Below are 18,606 nucleotides of genomic sequence, written 5' to 3'. Positions count from 1 at the left end.
ATACTGACAACCAAGATTAGCCGTAACATAATTAAAATAGTAGAAACTGGCCAGGCTTGGTGATACACATCTTTAATCCCAACACTGGGAAAGAAAGCAAAGGTAGATGCAGATGGATGTCTGAATTAGGGGCTAGCCTGGTCTATAGAGCCAGTTCCAGGACAGCCAGGACTTCACAGAGAAGCCCTGTTTCTGAAAAAATATATTTTTTTTTTAATTAATTTTTAAAAAAGAAGAAAGAGCCGGGCGGTGATGGCGCACGTCTGTAATCCTAGCACTCGGGAGGAGGAGGAAGAGGAAGAGGAGGAGGAGGAGGAGGAAGAGGAGGAGGAAAAGGAGGAGGAGGAAGAGGAAGAAGAGGAAGAGGAGGAGGAAGAGGAGGAGGAGGAAGGAGGAAGAGAAGGAGGAGGAGGAGGAAGAGAAGGAGGAGGAGGAAGAGAAGGAGAAGAAGCAGCAGCAGCAGATGAAGAAGAAAACTTGACTCTGCTTCTTCCCATCTTTGCTTCCAATAGGAGTCCATCATTCAACAATAGGTAAAAACAAGAAAGATGCCAACACACTTGTAGGAAGCCTACTTATAGTAAAAACTCAAAAACACTTCCAATGAAAAAGTAGCAGTGCTCCCCGCTCTCAGGCAACTGTGGCCAATGAGAAAAATCAAGACTTATATGCCTATGAAACCCACTTAGCAGGTAGTGGGGAAGGCTGGGAGGAAAGGAACAGAGTGAGGCACTAACCCACTATCTCCAGACAGAAAAGGAGCCTGAGTTACGCAAGGTCACAACACAGGAGCAAAACAAGTCAGCGGGGAACCAAACCATCAAACCCAAACCAAGATGTTTATTGAACTGCTTAGGAAGAGAGCTTTTAAATTTATATGTCTTCTGTCTGTCTGTCTCATAGAGAGAGAGAGAGAGAGTCACACGCCACAGAGCACAGTGGGCAGAAGACAACCTGCAGGACTCGGTTCTCTCCTTCCCCAGTGTGGGTTTCAGAAACAGAAGCCAGATGTCAAGCCTGGAAGCAAATACCTTTGTCCACTGAGCCACCTCACCAACCAAGGAAGAATTAAGCTAAAATTTAACCTTGTTTCTCACACTTGAACTGCTGAGAGCCCCGAGGACAGGCTCAAATTCTCTTTTATTCTGTTGAGTGTCACTAACATTAACCAGTGAAGCCCTACGCTTGTAATGCTTTTGGTTACGACAGAACTTTCGAAAGTACTGTTCTTTACCAATGTAGCACATGAACAAACAGCATATGTATAAAATGAGTAAACTTCAACTGAGCACAGTGATTTGACTCAGGTGATGATGTGGTCACTGACAACTGCTGCTGACCAGCTATGTGGACTTGACCCTGATTCTAGAAGAACCGTGGTGCTGATACGTGGTGGGGTGTCTGACTAGCCAGCCACTTTCCTCTTCCAAGTGACAACAAAATGGCAATCTCGAGGTGAGGTCAAACACTATGACCACTTTCATCTTTGCTCTTTGGTAATGACTCCCTGCATTTCAAGCAAAGCCACTTGGTACCAACACAAGCAGCTACAGACAATGGAAGTTCAAGACAGTACCTGGTAGGACAGGCAATTAGGTGTCTGAAAACATGGGTTTTTAAAAATTCACCCTCTAAAGGGTAAAGAGTAAGTACAATCTTTCTAGACAACTTGAGCATACTTAGCAGACCGCACCTACTCCACCTCCCTTACCTCTGGGGCCGGCAAGCCGCAGCATGAGCATACATAATAGTGCTGAGGCCACTGAACTCATAGGGAAAGGCTTTCTTGTGGTTACATTTTAGTTCTGTATAAAACCAAGCACCTGACTCTGTTTCCATTATTCTCTCAGCCCATGACTTGCTGTTAAGATGGCACAAGAAATCTTCTTTGATGGACTCTCTACTCCAAACACAGCAGCCAGAAGGGAAACATTAAAGAGAAAAACCAAAATGATGTGGGGAAGCTAAAAATATATATAAACACTTCTTGAAATAGATACAGGACAGAAACATAAAAATGCAAAACCTCTCATAGAAGAAGGTTTGTGCCTCTGAGCTCAGTAACCAAAATCAGGCAACAGAACTGCAGGCTGGGCCAGAGTTCAGGCAAGCTGGGATGAGGACATCTGAACTGACATTTCCAAAAGCAACGCCTTTTCACCCCAGCCAGTCCACGGTGCTGTGCAGGGCCAATCAACACGGCCCAGGCCTCAGCCAGCTTCCTGGAGATGAGCTGTGCTATGGAACAGCAGCACCACCTGCTGAAGAGTCACAAGGAAGTCAGTCCACAGCTGACTCCAAAGCACTCTCTTGCTTTTACAACTAGAGCCAGTGTGGCCAAAACTGTCTGAACAAGCAGTGCCCTTCTCCCCCCTCCCATCGCCTGTATTCACCACAGGAAGATGTGTTTGCTTCCCTCACCACAGCAGCAGCCATCTCAGGAAAGACTGTTAGACCCCATTCACATTTTCCACGGGATACAAAAGTCCTCCTGGGGTCTGAGGGCACAGCTGAGTCATGAACACTGCCAAACAAACCCTTTCCTCGACGACTTGCTTTTGGTCCTGGTGTTGGGTCATAGCAATAGTGACCCTAATTAAGACAAGTTGGTACCAGGATCATGGGATACAGCTGTGACAGACCTGACCATGTCACTTATTGGAAGACTGTGGAAAGACTGTGGAACTTTAGGCTGGAAAAGCCAGTGAGTGTTCAAAGCTTAGCGAGCTGTACTGGGGGAGCTTTGACGACAAGAATGCTGAGAGCAATGTGGACAATGGGGCCTGGCAGGTGAGGTTCCAGAGGGAAGTTTAAAGGTCACTCAAAGACTCTCTCAGGGTCATTTGTTATTTTGAGTTGATGATCTGTGGTTCTGGTCAGCTGGGGCTGAAGAGTCAGCTGTGACCAGAGCCACTAAAGTAAAACCTTTGCTTTACTAGGACAATTGATGCTGGTCAGCTGGAGCTAAGAAATTAGTGGTGAGTGAGACACTGAAGGGAAATCTGGGAAGTGTTTCCTCAGAGTCAGCAGCACACACAAGTTGTTTCAGAGGCGGTCAAGGTTGTTACCTCACGCTGGCAGCTGAACGTGGTAACGGGGAAGAGAGCCTGGGTGGCACTGGTTTTGAAGGCATGAAGGGTCACGGAGAGCAGCTGAGGCTTGACACTGAGAGAGGCCAGGAGAGGCCAGCAGTTGAAGTCCTAGGACTGGAGGAGTCATGGAGGGAAGTTGAGGCTTGGCACCAGGGGAAGAGCCCTAAATAAAAGTGCAGCCCAGTTGCAGCAGAGACCCCTCACATTTTGGAGATGCCAGCACCGTGGAAAGGCCACAAAAGCAGCAGTGGAATGGTGCCTGCCAGAGCCTGGAAGACAAGCTGTGTGCGCTGCAGAGGATGGAGCCAGAAGTAGCTCAAGCCCTTTGGAAAAGCCCAGAAGGTTGTGAGTGAATCCCAGTATTGGACACTGAGTTCTTTACACTTCTAGGGTTTGGTTTTCTTTGTTCAGATTGTAACTGTGCCCTGGTTCTTCCCTCTTGAACTAAGAAAATATTTAATTTTCATTTTTACAAGAGCCCACAGTTGAGAGACTGAACTTTTAAAAACATTTTGGCTTTTTAAAGGGTTGGATGTTTTAAAGAGACGGGATTTTTAATGTGTTTGAATTTGTGAAGACTATGGGACTTTTCAAGTTTCTATGTTTTATATTTTGACATTAATATTAATGTGCCATCTTGGGGAATAAATGAGAAAGAAAAGGTTCTAATTGAAAAGTGCTGTGTCTGAGTGTCAAGTTGACAAGGGGGTCAGTTGTGCTAGCTAGTTTTATGTCACCTTGATATAAGCTAAAGTTATCTGAGAGAAGGGAACTTCAAATTGAGAAAATGTCTCCATAAGATCAGACTGTAGGCAGGCCTGTAGGGCATTTTCCTAATTAGTGATTGATATGGGAGGGCCCAGTATATTGTTGGTGGAGCCACCTCCAAGAGTGGAAGTCCTGGGTTCTATAAAAAAGCAGGATGAACAAGCTACATGCAGCAAGCCAGTGCGCTGGACTCCTTCCTGGCCTCTGCATCAGCTCCTGCCTCCAGGTTCCTGCCGAGCTTGAAACCTGTGCTGCTTTTGATGCTGAACTGTCATATGGAACTCTTAGTGAAATAAACATTTCCTCCCCAGCTTGCTTTTGGCCACAGTGTTTAGTCACAGCAATAAGTAACTCTGTAGTTACTGCTATTGTTTCTACAACTCCTAAAACAATAACTTTATTAGTTAATACAAAGAGCTCAATTATCTGCCTTCTACTTTGCATCCCTCCACCACTTTTTGGTTTGGCTTTTTATTTTCTCATTTCTCTCACTATGTAGCCAAGTATGGCCTCGAACGGACCACGCAGCTCTGGCTAGCTGGAACCTTGCAATCCTTCTGCCACTTTGCTCTTCATTAAAAGTGTTGCAGATATGGCAGGAACATCCAAGAATACAAGACAAAACACATTCAACAAAGAACCATGACTAACAGATTTAAAAAGACAAGATGGCTAGGCAATGGTGGTGCACGCCTTTAATCCCTGCAGAGTAATCAGGGGCAGAGGCAGAAGGATCTCTGTGAGTTTGAGGTCAGCCTGGTCTACACAGCTAGTTCAAGGATAGCCAGGGATATACAGAGAAACCTTGTCTTTAATTAATTAATGAAAGTAAAAAGCAAGATCATTTAGCAGCTGGTGATGTTGGTGATGCGTTTCAAGGTACCACACTATAGACATTAGAAAAGGAAGGTAGAGTCTGCAAGTCAGGGCGGAGGGTCAGGAACTCCTCGCAAGTTCCTAGAATCACAAGCAATCTAAGTGCCAAAGTGTGTGTGTGTTTGTTTGTTTGTTTACCATTAACAGAAATAGTTTTAAAATCAATTTTATAATTCCTTTTTAAAAAAGGGGGGGGGGCATCCTAATGTGTAGGTATCCTGGACAAAAGCACCAGAGGGTGCAGGCTCTTTGGTCACACACCAAATGGGTCCAGGGTTGCTAATGCATACCTGACATTTATCTTTATGTTTCAATATAGAAACATGCTAAGAAAATAGAAGCCATCGTATTTAATGGTATGTTTTAAGTTAGCTTTTCAAATGTACAGGATATATCATTATACAGCAACTTAGACACTAAATAACTTGTTCCTTATTTTCTACAAACATGTCAAACACTGTGCTGGTTTGAATGAGAATGCACCTCACAGGTTCCCAGTTGGTACAACTGCTTAGGAAGGATAAGGAGGTGTGGCCTTGTTAGAAGAGGTTTGTTGCTGGGACCCAGTTCAGAGGTTTCAAAACACTCAGTCTCGGGGCTGGAGAGATGGCTCAGAGGTTAAGAGTACTGACTGCTCCTCCAGAGGTCTTGAGTTCAATTCCCAGCAACCACATGGTGGCTCACAACCATCTATAATGTGATCTAATGCCTTTTTCTTTCATGCAGGTGTCAGGCAGAGCACTGCACTGTCTACATAATAAATAAATCTTTAAAAAGATGTTAGCTCTCAGCTACTGCTCCAGCACCAAGCCTGCCTGCTGCCATGCTCCCTACCATGATGGCCATGACTTTAACCCTGTGGAACATAAGCCCCAAATTAAATGCTTTTTTAAAGTCACCTTGGTCAGCAATAGAAAAGAAACTAAGACAAATATACTAAGGGAACTAGAGGAACTAGCTTCCTCCTCAATCTGCAGAAATAAAACTTTTCACAGCATGCAGCTGGCGTGGTAGCCCACACCTGTAATCCCACCACTCAGGGAGGTAGAGACAAGTAGATCTATGTAAGTTCAAAGCCAGCCTAGTCTACAGAGTGAGTCTAGGACAGCCAAGGCTACACAGAGAAACCCTGTGTTGCGGAAGTTTTGGTTTATTATAGGTAAACCAGGCCAAACCCAATTAAGTCATGTAGCCACAAATAGAATTCCCCTAGAAATCTTTAAAAGCTCCCCTTCGGGGTTGCCACCATTCTGTATGGATGGTGACCCTGCAACAGGCTGTTTCTGCAGAATAAATGCTCTTTGTTTTTACACACTATTTAAGTCTAGGGTTTTTCTTTAGCGATTTTTAGACCCTTACACATGGGTATGCACACACCTGTAACCTCAGCACTATGGGGGCAGAATTAAGATCCTTGGGTCTTGATGGTTGCTGTACTGCACAAGTGTGTACACTCATATACACAGGTACCCAGGTGTGTGCGCGCGCGCGCGCGCGCACACACACACACACACACACAGGTCAGAGGACAACTTTGGAGAGTTGATTCTCTCCTTTCATTCTGGGTTCCATCAGGCTAGCGCATTAGGCACTTTTACTGACTATCTTGCCAGCCCTAAAAATGTCTTTTAATAAATTCTCTCTTTATACTGGCTCATTCTGAAATCTTTCCTTCAGTAAAGCCAAGAACCCAGTTTTACCTAAGTTGGGTCCCAAAAAGACTAAGAGACTTGCTCAGATTGCTGTAGAAGCAAGCTAAGAGGAAGACCAAACCCTATTATCACAATAGAAAAGCATGGTATGTGGATGTAATCTACTTAACTCTGGCCCCACCTCATCTGTTGCTAAGCATATCCCCTGCACTTCTAGTCCGCCTGTTGGAGGAAGATCCAACTGTTTTTTTCAAGTGCTGATTTCAGTGCCTTGAGATCCGTTACAGCCCTGCCATGGGCACTGTAGAATGTTGAACTAACTCCTGTAACCATGTGATGATATGTAATGTTCCCCAATTATCCCTGATTGGTTAAATAAAGATGCTGAAACCTGGATTAAAAAAAGGTAGGTGGAGTTTTAAGTTCAGGTTCCTGCACATAGGTTTAAGAAAGAGGATAGAGGAGAAGCAGATTGGAGGAGAAGTAGCTGGAAAAAGAGGAGTCGCCATAAGGCAAAATGGTGATAAGCATGAAGCTATAAGGACGGACTGATGGAGCAGAACTGCCCAGAGTCATCAGATTGGCAAGTGATTGATACAAATAGCCAAAACACTATGAATGTAACACAAATAGCTAAAACACTATGAGTGTAACATATATATAATTCCTGATTGTTTCCTGGTTCTTCTTGCTGTAGGCAGTTTGTTATATATATATGTGTAATAATATAAATGTATATGTAAAAAGCATTTAACTTAAAAAAAAAATCTGTTAAAGTTCTAGGATTGGAATTGCTCATAATCTGCCCAGTATAGTGCTTACAGCTTAATAATAAATCATAGTCTCTCTGTGTCAGTCACTGGGGAACTAGCTGGTTAAAGAAAACTGCTACCGTAATAATTTACTGTATTAACTAACTTAGAAAGAATAAATTATATTTCTACACAGCCTACCAGTGTTTCTCTCTGGTCAGCCTTATATATGCTTATATATGCTTCATTTTCGTGTTCCCAGTGACTTCTCCTTTCCTCACTGTTTTTGGTCTCTCTTGGGAGTATCACTTCAGTCTATAGTTTCTATTTTATACTTGACTAGTATATTCTCTACAACTTGTCCCCACAATAGCACAGCTATCTATCAGCAGGTGAGTGGACAAAGGAACTTCTTTCAGCTGTAAGTGAGAATGAAATTTGAAGGAAAATGGATAGAGATGGAGGTCATGTCATACAAATTAAGTAAGACTCAGAAAGTCAAATGGTGTGTTTATCTCATATAGGGAACCTGGAGTAAAATTGTATATGCATATATGTGTGTGTGTGTGTGTGTGTGTGTGTGTGTGTGTGTGTGTATAGAGCATGAAAGTTGAAAAGGGCATATGGCAAGGGAAAAGAGGGACTTAAAGGGAGGGGGAAGAGGACAAGAGAGGGCAGTGGGATTTATGTGACATCAAACCAGAAAAAAAGGACCAGTATAAAAGGACCAGCAGGGAAAGGAGACTGAGCACAGGACACAGTGAAAGGTAAATAGTAACAAGGGGTAAGGGTGCATATGCACAAAAAATGGATTGCTTCATATGCTAACTTTAAAAAAGATTTTAAAAGGAAGGATAAACAAAATTGGAAAACTTGGCCTTTAATGAAAAACAGAGGCAGCTTCAAATGAAATTATGAAGAATTATAATCAGTGATACACACACAAGACTGTAAGAACATACTGTGAAAAGTTATGATCCACAAATCACATAATCTCAGGAACTGAATTAACCCATAGAAACTCAATCTTTAAGACTAAATCATGAAAAAACAAAAACAAAATCTAAACAGACCAATAAAACTCAAGATATTCAATTGGTAAGCGAAAGCCTTCCTAGCACGAGAAGGCTTTCCTGAAAAACGTCAAGTGCTGAATGGTAACACCGATCCTCTTCACAATACTGCAAAAATGTGAAGGGGAAGGAGCAATTCCAAACCCATTCCCAAAGACCAGAATTGCCTGACTCCAAAACAAGACGAAAACACTTGGGAGAAAAAAAATACAGGCCAATATTCAGGATGAACTTAGAAATACAAAACTCGTCCAATACTTGGAAACACGGTTCACAGGTTAAGAGAACTGGATGTTCTTGCGGAGGATCTGGATTCAGGTCCGAACACCTACACGGTGACTTACACTGCTAATTCCAGCTCCAGGGAATCCAGTGCCCTCTCCTGGCCTCCACAAGCATTGCAGGCACATGGTACATGGACATACATGCAAGCAAACACTCATACATAGAAAATAAAAATAGTATTCAATATTGCATCAAAGAGACTATATACCATGAAGAAGTGAAGCTATGACTGCAGCTCATCATAGTGAAGATGAAAGACAAAAAGCCAGGTGATAATACTGATTAGTGTAGAACAGGCAACTTACCAAATTCACCATCTAAAAAGATAATGAAAAAATAATGAAAACTGAACAGACTTATATAGAAGGAACGAACACTGACACAATGGCCATGCTTGACAGGGTCACAATGAGCATCACACCCAACAGAGAGAGAAAAGCTGTCCTCTAAGACCAGGAACAGGGCAAAGACTCAATCTCAATACCTGAGTTCAACAAGTTGAGGAAAGAAGGAAAGCAAAGGCACACAAATCAGAAGTAAAAATGCCTCTATTTGCAGATGGCATATAAAGAAAACTACTCCCAAAAGCCTCCTAGAGCTGCAACACATGAAGCCAACAACCAAACCAGCAGCATTTCTGTACAGGAATAAGACCTAATCAAGAAACAGTTTTTAAATTTTCATTTACAATACTGCAAAAATAATGTTTTAAATGAATTTAACCTAGGAAGTGAAAGGCCTATATGCTGAATAGGTTCAATATTGATGATGGACATTGAAAAAGAGAAAGAATAATCTTTGTCATAAATCAGGACAATATTAAAATGTCCATTCTACCCAAGGCAGTCTGCAGTTTCACTACAATCTCTTATCAAAATTTCATGGATATTTTTCAAAGAAACAGAAAAAATTAAATAATCATAAAGTTCATATGTAGCCACAAAAGACCCCACAGAGCCAAACCCATCTTTTGGTTTTCCATACAGGGTCTCACGTAGTCTAGACTGACCTTGAACTCCTTATTCTCCTGTCTCTTCCTTTCAAGGGCTGATCTTTTCTCAGGCTACCTATACAAAGTGATCCTTTTGTGCTCATCTGAGAACAGAAGAGAGCAAGAGCCCCCGTCAGCCATGATACAAGAGAGACGACTCATACTCCAGTGTGGTGCTGTGCCGTCCCAGTGGGCATTAAATACATTTGTATTAAACACAATTTCAACTTACAATTATATTTTCATTTTGTCATAGGCTTACAAGACCATAATCCCACTACAAGTTAAAATCAGCTGTACCTAAGAGGTAGAATATATACAATATTTGATGTTTAGGTTGAACACAGTTTCAGAAAAGAACAGAGTGAAGTTAAGGATGGCGCTTGGGTTCCTGATTTATAAACCAGGTGCTTACAAGAGAAAACAAGGGCAGAAACTTACTTTGGTAGAAGGACATTTTGGCCTATGGTAAATGCAAGACAGTGCGGAATCCAAATGAAAAAAATCCAACTAAGCAGTGGGCTACATGGATACACAAGTCAGAAAACAAACCTAATCAAATGGTCCTGGAAAGCACCATCATAGACAAGGAAACTGAGCGCAGAAGGACCAGACAAAAGACGAGAATGTATAGAAATGGAGGGCCTAGATGGCCTACAGACATAGGCGAGGGGAGAGGTAGTTAGCTATGACGTCAGGTATGTAAGGAGCAAAGCCTTTTGCCCAGAAAGAACTGGCCTGGTACTGCTCATCTGTGGCAGGCAGCAGAAGGGCATCCATGCCTTCTGCTCTCAGCTGCAGCTTCTGGGTTTAGTCGGCCATTAAGGAAAGCTATTGTCATCCAAAATAAATACAAATCAGTGAAAACAACAGGCACCATCACTACTTCCAGCCTCCTCTTATGTGGTAGATTTGCATAAATATCAATCACCTGTGCAGCCAAGCAACCACACACTGAGGTGCAGAATCAGTCTTCCATGCAACACAAAGAAGCCTACCCAATGCATGTAAACATCAGAGCTTCAAACACTGTACAATTCAGAGATTATTTTTAGTTCCAAGTATTGAAAATACTACAGTATATGTGGTTTTAAATAAGATTCTAAATTGCAGTCACATTCCAAAAGTAGTTGTTTGTTTGTTTGTTTTTACTTAAGTGTTGACAAGTGAAAAATTACAACTTTAAGTCTGATTATACAGGCACATACTGTCTTCCATACTTTTAACTGCACGTAACAGTAAGGATCTTCCTGCATAAGTGTGCAGAACTGAGACTAATAACTAGCTTCTGAAATTGACTACAATTCCTAAAATTTATAATAAAACTTGTTTGTTTGTTTGTTTGTTTTTCATTTTGTTTGTTTTGTTTTGTTTTAATTTTTTAGTTTTTCGAGACGGGGTTTCTCTGTGTGTAGCCCTGGCTGTCCTGGAATCACTCTGTAGACCAGGCTGGCACGGCACTCTGAGATCCTCCTGCCTCTGCATTCCGAGTACTGGAATTAAAGGCATGCGCCACCACTGCCCAGCTGAGATATTTCACTTTAACTAGGATTTTCCCAAAGAGAAGACACTATTTTAGTTTTAGGTTTTTTGTTTGTTTGGTTTGGTTTTGGTTTTCAAGATAGGGGTTCTCTGTGTAGCCTTGACTGTCCTGCTTTGTAGACCAGGCTGGCCTCGAATGCATAGAGATCTGCCTGCTAGGATTATAGGTGCGCACCACCATGCCCATCTGAGAGGACACTACTTTAAGAAACTCTTGTGACCCATGCCTCATAGACAGGCAACAGCTAACAGATAAACACCCTCATACTCACAAGCACACTTTAGTAAAAGCTAACCAAGCTAAGACACTGCCCACACCGACCTGCCTTCCAGGAACCCCACCTTAACCTTTCTTCAAAACAAAGTCCACAAAGACCATGTCCATGCCAAGCTGCCCTGCTGCTTCCTTTACCTTGCACCTTTTCCAGGGACTGGTCTTCCTGCTCAGTCACCTGCCACAAGGGTCATCACATGAAAGCTTTGCTATCAGAGACCAAAGACTCTACTCTCTTAAGAGGAATGATAAGGCTGGAGGGATAGCTCAGAGGTTAAGTGCACTGCCTGCTCTTCCAAAGTTCCTGAGTTCAATTCCCAGCAACCACATGGTGGCTCATGACCATCTACAATGTGATCTGATGTCCTCCTCTGGCCTGCAGGTGTTCATGCAGGCAGAGCACTGTATACATAATAATAAATAAATAAATTCTTTAAAGTTACTTTTAAAAAAAGAGGAATGATAAAGGAAATAGACTCCTTATCATTTTATTCTGCATAAGATAGTCAGACTAGCATATTTAACCCGCCTTCTTACTCCCTATTCACTGAACACCACAATCACAACGCTCAGGAGGAAGGAAAATCCGATACCATTAAGAGAATGGAAATGCCTAGAGAAGTAGAAATGGGAAGGAGAAATAAGAACGGTTAAAGGATAATGACTAGGCAGAAAATCCTAACACACATTCCAAAAGGAATGCAGTATACAATAGCGAGGGAAGCACATCAGCTGATGGTGATGAGAGGAGGAGGAGGAAGCCAGCCACAGGAAACAGAGCCACTCCCCAGACTGCAGCTTACCCACCCTGGTGTACTTGTGACAAGGCAAGGACCACTATTATTTACACCCAGGAATCCCATCTGGGGAAGGAGCTGGAGAGTCAGTGGCAAAGACATCAGGGCAGAAGGCCAAGGACTCCAGAAAACTCACCTGGTACTGAGGTGAAAAATCACATGAAATAGGAAGGAGAGAACAAAGGGTGCCAAGGAAGGCTTGCTGCTCTAGGGAAAGCTCACATCTGGAGCTGAGTGACACAGATGGCAATGCCACCAAGTTGAAGACCATTCTACCCTGGCAGCTATACTTACTTATACTACAGAAAAGGTGATGTGTGCGGCTGAGGAGCCTTACGGACCAGGGTGGAGTGTCCAGAGCAAGAGTGGGGTTAAGACATGCCCAAGCCCTGGAAATCTCATGCCCTGGTCCTGCATGTCCTGGTACACATGGCCTTACAGTCCCCACCTCTGCTACCCTTGAGGTGGTCACATTGCCTGGCAGCCAGGTTACAGGTTAAACTTCCTCACTCTTATAAGGTCATGTCCAGCTGCATCTAGAATTCCTCTTCATGCAAATAAGGCATTCCCAGCACCCTGGCCCCAGCCAATGATGTACACTCACCCTGACAGCCTCTACCCAGTCCCCCAAAGGTTTTGTTCCCCCCAATTAAACAAGCTGTCTCTCACACACTCACAGCCTGAGGTCTCATCATACCCAGCCTTTCCGTCTCCCACTTCCTCACCTCAGGATCAGCTCAGGATCTGCTGCTGGTGCAGCGGACCGCGTGCACACCCACATTTACAGTAACAGAATAATTAGTACACAAAAGACTGTCCCTGGCTGACTTGAAAAGGTGTTGATCCTAAGTTCTTATCTGCAGTAGGGAAGCTACTGTCAGCTATACAGTTGGATGTGTACAATGCATGATAATGTTCCCATGAAGGCATGTGTCTGTACAAGCACCAAGTGTCTTTACGGAGTCTAATTAGCGAGCAGCTGCTGCTCTTTGGATGGACCACAGTTCCTTTCTCCGCACGCTGGCTGCAGGGGATCCCTCACCTCTGACCACAGGCACTACATTCATGTGCACATAGACATACACACACCTCTGCAAATAATTTAAAATATAAAAAGAAATCTTTTTAAAGTGTCCTATACTTTTCAATATAATTAAAATAACAGTCCTTTACAAGTGGGGGGGGGGGGCGGAATCTCCTTCCACTGAGTCTATCTTAGACTCACTGATTTGTAAATACTTCCTTTAAGGTAATGCTCAGCTTTAGGAGCTGCTCCCAGAGTCAGCCCAGCTATGTTACACAACATACAAAGGCTGGAACCTGGTTCAGTGATACGGACGCCTGGACATTCAGTGCCAACTTCACATGTCTTCAGGGGGAAGCAATACCCGCCTCAAAGGATCATCCTGACAGTTCTCAGGACAGTTCCCAGCGATGCAGACAGACCTATGAGTGGGTTCTAGGATAGGCAGAGACTCTTTAAACAATGTCACCTAGCGGAACAACTTATTCCGAATGCTGTCTTGTTTGCCACTTTTACTAAGCTCCCGTTATTCTGTGATTCCTCTCTTCACCAGTGTAATTAGATGTCATCACTGCCCCAAAGCTTTTCCAAATATAATCACGGTACAAGGGGATCAGGGTGGGAGGAACTGCATAGTGCTTCGAGCTAAGAATCTGGAGCCCACATCACAGCCCTCTACTCTTCACTAACTGCTTTCAGATCTTGAGTTCCAACATTGGTAAATGGTGTTAGCATCCCTGAGAGCCTTGAACTAGAGGCTGGGTTTCCTCATCATCACAGTATATCTGAGCCGGAAACCCCTTCAGATCAACTGAGATTAAAACTTAGCTTGGATCTTCAAAACAGTCGCTTCCCTCTTAAACAGTGTGGCATGATCATATGCCTTTAAGAGGGTGGCCTGGGAGCCTGACCCTGAGGTTATTGGGACCTTCAATTCTGAAAGGGTTCCTACTACCATAGCTACTAAGATTGATGTGCCTAGATTATCTGCTAAAATAACCTGTATGCCAAGACCCTGATTCCTAGGGTGAAAGATATATATATATATACATATATATATATATATATATATAAATAAAGACCCTTGTAGAGAACACTTTCCACAAGGCACAGAAGAACTGCTAGTCAATGGGCCAGAGAGGGCTGCTGGAAGCCTGCGCCTGTTTTCCTACAGACATCACACTTCTGTTCTCCTCCTCAGTAGTCACAACCACGTGCGGAGTCTGTGAGTCCTCCTATTAACCAACCAGCTGGACTAGAGATAGTCTTGAGGCCCCAAACAAGCCCAGGACACTGCATCCTTGTCACTTATGTTCCAAAGGATCTGAACTAACGGTGGCAAAGGCTGAGTGGGAACTGACGAACTCCCTGCTGCACTCACTGAAGACTGGATCACTGCAGAGGATGCATGCAGGGCAGTCGATGCTGTAGAAAATGAGTGGGTCAAATTCTCCCACAGAGAAAAATCTAGGCTGAGGTGATTTGTTATGAAAATTCTATCAAATCTTTTTTTTTTCTCTCTCTCTCTCTCTAGACATGGTTTCTCTGTGAAATCTTGGCTCTCCTCTCTGTAGACCAGGTTGTCCTCAAATTTACAAGAGTACTGGGGTTACAGGCATCCACCACCGCACTTGGTCTATCAAATCTTTTAAAAAGGATAACATAAATCCTTCACAAACCTGGGGGGGGGGGGCATGCTTGAATCACCCTGACACTCTGCTGTACTCCAAACCAAGGCCATGGTGCACAAAGAAGTCACCGTGTCAGCAGTTTCTGCACCAGATCTAGCACTTGTCAAAAGACAACCAAGACAATGAGCAGTTAATGCATCCAACAGGTACAAAGGTCTCACCTCCAATACCCAACTAAGAATCCACAACAGCCTAGCTACAAGCAAGCCACCCTCAACCCCAACAGAGTTCTGGGAAGCGTTCAGCCGAATGCCTCCTCTCTTGTATGAGGACAAAGAACAGAAAGCATCAGATGAAAAATATACATAAAAATGTACTCACAAAGTACATACATATATGTATATATATGGTACCATGTACTTTGTGTGTATATATTTTTATCTATTTTTTACACACATATATGTATGTGTATATATATAAATCCTATGCACTCACAAGGCATTAAAAACCCACTCTGAGTTCAAAACCAGCCTGGTGTACAGAGTAAGTTCCAGCAGACAAAGCTACCTAGTGAAACCTTGGGGGGAACCCACAGGACACTCAAGCACTGGATTGGTACCTAAATCTTTGTATTCTCTTTTCAACAATAATAATTACTGCTGCTGCTACTACCGCTAGGCCTTAGTTTGAAAAAAAAGACTGCAAAATTATCTGGGCATCTCTGTTAGGCCTTTCTCATCACTGTTGATTACACTGAAATAATTTCCCTGTTAGGAACTCCTCCTACAGGAGTGTATTAGATTTCTGTTGCTATAACAAAATGCCTGAGGTGGTATACTTTAAAGAATAGTTTGTGTAGCTCATCATAAATTACTGAAAATTCAATTATGTCTCTTAAGAGAATTGTTTCATATTAAAAAGTTAGCTAATCAGAAATCATAAACAATAAATAACATGCATATCGTAAACCAGTAAGACTTTTTTTTAAGGAGCATTCCAGGCTTAATACCACTCCTACTGTGGTTCCTTGGGGCCTCTCTGCGCCTAGACAATCCACCCACCTTCCAACTGGCCAGGCTGGCCTCCCTGAAGCTGGTTTTATAAAGACAAGATTTGAGTAAGTGCTGCTGGAACTATCTGCCAAAGTATGGAAGGAGTTAATATCCGGTTCATTTAAAATGTGCGGTCAGCTTCTAACGGGCAGCAATGTACCATCCACCGCCACCCAAACAAAGTAACACTTTGAACAGGGTTGGGGAGCTAGCTCAGTTGGTGCTGGCCACGCAAGCATGGGAACGTGAGCTCCATCCTCAGAATACAGATTTGTTGCTTTTCACTTTTAGGTATGTGTATGTTTAAGATTCTAAGTGTGTGCTCCACACTCGTGATCTCAGCAATGGGGAGGGAGAGAAAGGCATAACCCTATGGTTTGCAAAGTGGATTGTCTGGGGGTTGGGGGTAGGGGTGGTAGTAAGAAGGAAAAAGGGGAGGGAGGTGGCCCACTCCTGAACACCTCTGGCATCTACACACACACACACACACACACACACACACACACACACACACACACACACACACACACGGCAGTGAGCTCTGCCATTTGGAACCACACTTAAGGCGAGGGCCATCCACAAACAGGTAACACATGTCAATCGCACCCGCTTAGATTCGTTGAACGGGGCATGGGATCTTTCGAATCCTCGAAAAGTCCAGACACACACAGGTCCCTGATGGAACATCCCTTGGCCTGTTCGAAGATTTTCGTCCAGCACCCACTCCAAGCCCAGCCACCTAAAAACAGTTCGAACAAGACAGCACACTGCTCTCTTAAACCTACTCGGCCCTTGAATGGTCAGGGTCTGTCACCCAAGCAGCTTGAGGAAGAGCGTTCTTAAGGACCCTGGGCCGGCCTGCTCTAATGGATGCCTAGCAATGAGCTTCACCTTTGCTCAGTCCTTTCAAAAGCACCTGCGGCTGCGGTGAACCCACAGGAAGAGGGTTAAGAAATAAACTAAATTAAAATTAAAAGGGGGTAAGAGGGGAAAGTAGAGACTCCCCTACCCTCACTCCATGCCAGCCGCACTAAACTTCGCCGTTGGCCACCCCACCTCCACGGCCGGCCCGGCTCAGCTCCGGAAGGCTCCACACTTCGGCGGTCCTTCTCCCGTCTGAGCCGCCCTTCGCCGTCGACCCCGCCCCCACCGAGGTCGATTTCCGTATGCCACGCCCACTGTGTGTCCGCCTCTGCCCAGCCAGGTTCCACTCTCGCTTAGCCACTCCCCCCACTGTTGGCCCCACCTCCCACCTGGTTCTAGTCCCGCCTCCTGCCCTGCCCTGGACCCGCCTCCCAAGAAGGCCACGCCTCCTATGGGCTATGGCCCCGCCCTTTTCCCCTTCCTCCGTAGCCCGTGCCCGCCCACCGTGGCTTCTCACCTTCCCGCCTCGGACCCGGCGCCCTTCTGGAGCGCGGCTTGACCACGATGAGGCTCGGCGCACGTTCTCGCGAGTTTTCCTTGAACTCAGCAGGAAGCGGAGGCCTCCCGGGTGGTCCTCACCCAGAGCTGCCTCAGCAGACTGGGCCGCGGCGAAAAAGAAGCCACCGCCCGGCTTCTGCGGCTTGAAAACTTGGCGAGGGCTTTTTTGTTTTGACGTGTTTGGAATTTTCCCGCGGTCGCTCGGGAGTGGGGCTGCGCGCGCGCGCGCGCACACACACGCACCCGCAGTGCACTCTGGGGCCGAGCGCGCCCCCGCGGCATGATGGGAAAATCCCTGGGTTCTTGGGGAGGAAGTGGGTGAATACGCGCCGTGGCTACTCAGCCGAGCTGCACAAGGGCATCATAGAAACGAGAGCCCTGGGATGTCGTTCTTGAGAGAGAGGCGTTGCCACCTTGGTCAGACTCGACGCAGGGTTCAGCCTGCAGCTTCCTAGTCGTGCGCCCAATAACAAAGGAGTTTTTTTTCTTTAGCGATCGTCCCAATCCCAAATCAGGCCGGTACACTGCTTAGTTCGGGTTCAAATCGATTTCAAGTTGCTTTTAAGCCACATAAGTGGAAACTTCCATACTTGTGTGACGAGACTTGTGTTATCTTTTATTCCTGATTTTTAACATTACATGTTTGTGCTTGCCATGTGAAATCATAAAGGACAATTTGCAGGAATCTGTTTTCTCCTTTCACTAATGCAGATACACAGAAGTCAGGTTTGGTGGCAGGCGCTTTTACCTGTTGAACCATCTTACCGACCCTTACTAAACAAAATTACAACTGTGTCCTGGAGAGATGGCTCAGAGGTTAAGAACATTATCTGCTCTTCCAGAGGTCCTGAGTTCAATTCCCAGCAACCACGTGGTGGCTCACAACCATCTGTAAAGAAATCGGGTGCCCTCTTCTGGCGTGCAAGTGTACATGTCGGCAAAACACTGTATACATAAATAAATTTTTTTTTAAATTTTTTTAGAACTTAATGACATTGTTTCACTAATCTTTGAATCGGGGAGGAGTTCAAATAACCGTAATTTAGATTCTTTTTTTTTTTTAATCAGTGCCTCCCAACCATCCATCATAGGTCATAAGGCCACAACTTCAGGTGTGCTTTAAAAATAAACTTGTAAAGGAGTAATGGATGCATGTAATAAATAGCTCTTATTTAAATACTCAGCTATTATAAAGGCATATCCATCTAACCAGTGAACAAATCCAGTTCATAAAGTCAGTGCTGCCAATGTTGTAAAGCTTAAATTACAAAATGAATATATTGACTAGTGACAATTTGTGGGGGGGGGCGTGGTGTTGGGTTTTGTGTTTGTTTGTTTTTAAATCAAGGGAAAAGTGCTGGAGATGGCTCAGAGA

The 18,606-nt window shown here is 44.2% G+C and overlaps 1 protein-coding gene across 4 annotated transcripts in view; it reads right to left on the bottom strand.

The window, feature by feature from the left end:
* FANCC (FA complementation group C) overlaps positions 1-17,509 on the bottom strand; it is a 119,766-nt gene extending 102,257 nt beyond the window's left edge. For 2 of the 4 annotated variants that reach the window (XM_084784053.1, XM_084784054.1), the window contains exon 1: positions 17,191-17,509. The gene's annotated coding sequence lies outside the window, so the exon portion shown is untranslated. Of the gene's footprint in view, positions 1-16,818; positions 16,996-17,190 lie in introns of those variants that run through there. The other 2 variants (XM_084784056.1, XM_084784055.1) reach the window with 2 other exon arrangements.
* Positions 17,510-18,606: the final 1,097 nt, after the last annotated feature.

The sequence above is a fragment of the Acomys minous genome (genome assembly GCF_964271855.1).
Source record: "Acomys minous genome assembly, chromosome: 5".
Lineage (NCBI taxonomy): Eukaryota > Metazoa > Chordata > Mammalia > Rodentia > Muridae > Acomys > Acomys minous.
Note: the sequence above shows the minus strand (reverse complement) of the source record. Positions and strands in the feature narration are given on the sequence as shown.